The sequence below is a fragment of the Cibotium barometz genome, chromosome 31, assembly GCF_041138505.1.
Source record: "Cibotium barometz isolate CiBa-2024 chromosome 31, ASM4113850v1, whole genome shotgun sequence".
NCBI classification, from domain to species: domain Eukaryota; kingdom Viridiplantae; phylum Streptophyta; class Polypodiopsida; order Cyatheales; family Cibotiaceae; genus Cibotium; species Cibotium barometz.
In genome coordinates, this window is record NC_141076.1 from 27098372 (window position 1) to 27102679 (window position 4308).

A 4308-nucleotide genomic window follows, 5' to 3' on the forward strand; every position below is an offset into this window, starting at 1 on the left:
TGCTCCATTTCGAGTTATACATCGGATTGGCACGGATGCGTATGAACTAAAACTACCTCCAATTATTAGAGTTCATCCAATTTTTCATATCGATAGATTGAAAGGAAAACTGGGAGGTGAGGATAACATAGTTAGAAGTCATTGAAGTCGAAGATTTATCCTATGTTCCACATGAACCTGATAAGGTACTTGAATTTAGGGAAAGGAAACATTGTAGTTGATTAATCTTTGAGGTTGAAATTAGGTGGAAAGATAGGGAAATAGAGGATTCGACTTGGGAGTCGGTTGATATTGTTCAGTGCAGTTCTCCTTCTTTTAATTACAAGAGTGCAATGTTTTGAGAGAGGGAAAGTATGTTATATGCACATTATGTGTGCATATACTAGGAGGCTAACCCACATTAGGCTTGTGCGCATGGGAGCATGGGAACAAGCTCTAGTGGAGCATGGGTTAGGACTAACCTTAAGGGTTAAGGTTAGGGTCAGGCATCCAAGGGTCACACATGGGAAATGGAGAGTCAAGAGTCACTTGAGGACTGGTTGCCAAAGGGCTATGCGTAGACTTATGGCATTGAATATGAGGAGACATTCAACTTGGTTGCAAGAATGGCAACCGTGAGAGCTATCATTGCTATGGCTACAGAGCAGTAAAGGGTTGGTCTTTACATCAAATAGATGTAAATAATGCCTTCTTGCATGGTGATTTGCAAGAAGAAGTATACATGATGCAGCCTCCATGTTATGAGAGTGATGCACACCCAGATTTTAAAGTAACCTTTCCACTTTATTCAGTCGCTTATGGATCTGACAATCCTTAAGAAAGGAGCATTGGGGATGAGGAGATTCTAGTGCTTACACCTAGCCTGTTGGGCCTGCATCTACTGTCATCAGCACGTCTTCTAGATCCGTTGTTGGAACCATTGAATCTGATTCTAGTGGCAGCGTACAACCTGTACATGTTTTTCCTACACTAGAACAACTTAGGTTGGATGCCAAAGATGCATAGGTGCATGCCCTTATTTCCCTCTCCTGCAAACAACAAGTTATTCCTCACATTGAATCATGTTCCTTCGCTAAGAGTGCATGGGATGTCCTTGCCTCTCTATATCAGATCCACAATGAAGCTAGAGTTTCCTATCTTTAGAAAAAGCTTGACTTGGAGCATCTGATAGAGGGTGAATCTATGGATGCATTTCTGACCTGTGTCAAGGATGTAAAGGAACAACTAATCAATATTGATGATAGTTCTCTTGTCTCTACTATCCCCAATGGCCTGCCTAAATCATATCAAGAATTTACCACCACACTCTACCTCCTGATAAAGGGAAATTTAGCATTGTATACTTTTGATGAGTTGATGTCTCTCCTGCATTAGGAAGAGCAGTCTCGTTCCAATCGGAACAATATACTTACTTCCGATCAGGCATTTGCTACCTCCCATCATGGTAAAGGAAAATCTAGGTCTCCACCTTGTGCTAAGCCTAAGGGTAAAGCACCAACCTAGTCAGATAACCCTAAGCCCAAAAAGGAGCCAGTTGACAAGAAGAAGAGATGCAATTATTGTTAGAAACTTGGTCACGTTTTAGAGGACTATTGGAAGCAGGAGAGTGAGAAGAGAAGAAGCAATAAGGACTTGCTGCCCCACTACAAGTGACAATGCAAAGGAAGCAAAATTTGCACATTCTGGGTATGCACTAACACTAACATGTAGTGATATTCCTGCCTTATGTCTGTCCTTGTCAGAGATTGACTGGTACTTTGATTCTGGTGCCACCAAGCACATTACTTCATATAAGCAACTGAAGTTTCTATCTCGAGAGATGCTCCATCAAGTGGAATATTTTTGTGTGCTAACAATGCATCCTATGCCATCAAAGGAATTGGCAATGTGGAATTGATTTCTTACTTTGGGGGATCCTTATACTCTTTGCTGACACCTTGTATATGAACCTAGAATGCGTAAGAACCTCATTTCTATCTCAGCCCTTGCCGAAGCTAGATTAGAGATTCAATTTTATGATCATTGTTGTTCCATTCATGATAGAACTGATTTAGATGTGCTTCTCTTGTCTGCTACATTGCATGATGGCCTATACAGGATTGACATGTGTGATAAGATTACTGAACCTCATACAGATGCCTTGACTGATTCCACGCCATAGATTCAACATAACATTGAGCTTTGGCATGCTTGGTTTGGTCACTTGAATTTTCTATCTCTTCTGTGGTTATAGCGTCAAGCTATGGTTCATGAGAGCTGCCTCTGATGTAGCTCCCCCGCAAGCATGTGTGCAAGGGATGTATACTGGGAAAGATGCATCGTCAGTCCTTTTTGAAAGATGGCACTGTCCACGCTACTTGCCACGCTACTTGCCCATTTTGCAGCTAGTGTACAGTGATCTATGTGGTCCTATGTGGGCTCCCTCTTTCGGTGGACATTTGTACTTCATGACTTTCATTAATGACTACACACGCTTTTGTTGGGTGTATGGTCTGAAAGTCAAGTCAGATGTCTTCTTTGCTTTCTGTCAATTTCTTCCTTTTGCTGCAAAATGCTTGCACTCATAAGCTGTTGTTGATAGTACATACTAACAGAGGGGGGGAATATCTGTCAAATGAATTTACTACTTTCATGTTGTTCCATGAAACTTCTCATCAATGTACTACTCCTTATACACCACAATAGAATGGTGTAGCTAAACATCAACTAGAACCTTGTTTCTCACAAAATGATAATGCACCTCAATGTGATTTATTCTAGCATGGTATACTAGATTACTAGCCAACTGTATGCCACTCATGTTGTCACAATAAATGACAACTTCCCTATCCACCACGGGCTCACCCATATCACCAAGTAGCTTCTAAAACCAAGATACCTCACAAGCACCCCTGCACTCTACCTTTGTACTTAATAAGGCAAATGTGGCTACTTTTTACTGCTCAAACTCATAGTACCACTCCCAAATGAGAACATAAAACCACTGGGGTAGATCTCCTGTCTACAACACTACTAGCCCAATCAGCATCTGTGTACCCATGTAGCTATATCTCTATACCAGTCTCATAGAAAAGCCCATAATTAACTGTGAACTTTATGTACCTAAGAGTTCATCTAGTTGTATCCAAGTGTGGCTTCGTAGGGGCCTACATAAATGGACTCACAAGTCCAACAACATAGCTCAAGTCTGGCCTAGTAAATGGTCATGTAGATCAAGCTACCCACTATGCACTTGTACGTAGTGGGATCCTCCAAAAGTTCACCTATATATGCGGAAAGCTTTGTGTTCTATTCTAATGGCACTAAAATTGGATTACATCCTGTCATATCATACTTGGGTAGCAGCCAAAATTCCATGAGGTGATCTCACAACCTCTATTTCCAAGAAATACCATAGCTCACCCAAATCCTTCATCTCAAACTTCTGCTTCAAAAGCCTCTTGACATCATCTATGTCAGTATCACTATCACGAGTGATAAATCAAGTCATCCACATAGATGACTAATAACATGATCCTTCTATTTGTCTTTTTCACATAAAGAGAAACATCTGCATTGGATATCTAAAATCCAATGGTAACAAGATACTCCCTGATCTTACTTGACCATACTTTGGGTGTCTGTTTCAAGCCATACAAGGCTTTGCATAACCAGCACACAACATATACTCACAGGTTCTTTACCACCAAAACGTGACCTACCCACATGGGATAGCTAGTTCCATCTAACTTGTCCTCAATGAACAACATGCCAAACAATTCATTGGTGTTTCCATACATGTTGTACAACAAAGGAATATACAGATTGAAGTGTATTTGATAGAGGGAGTACCTGCAAGGGAGCTAAATTACTACAAATTTCTACAGAGGGATGTGCAAACTTACCAGAAGCAGGTTGCAAAATCGGTACGTGTGGAGTCTGACGGGGAAGGAGCGGGTTAAAATCTGTTGACTAAAAGCTAACGTGGAATCAACAAGACAAAAGTAGACATGGAATTAGTAGGTTTGATGTTGACATGGAGATAGCAGGCCTCATGTTGATGTAGAGATAGATTCAAAGCTGACAAGAAATCTGTAAGACGAAAGATGACATAGAATCAACTAGTCTGATGATGCTGACGCAAAATCAATGGGTCCGAATGAGATGTGACATCAGCAGATCCGAAGCTGACGTGGAGTCAGCAAATATGATGTTAATGTGGAGTCAGTAATTTTGAAATAGCATGTCTAAAAGAGTAGAGTTAATGTTGACATGGCATTTGCAGAGCTAAAGCAGCCTATGTGATGCTGACATGGCATCAGCAGATCT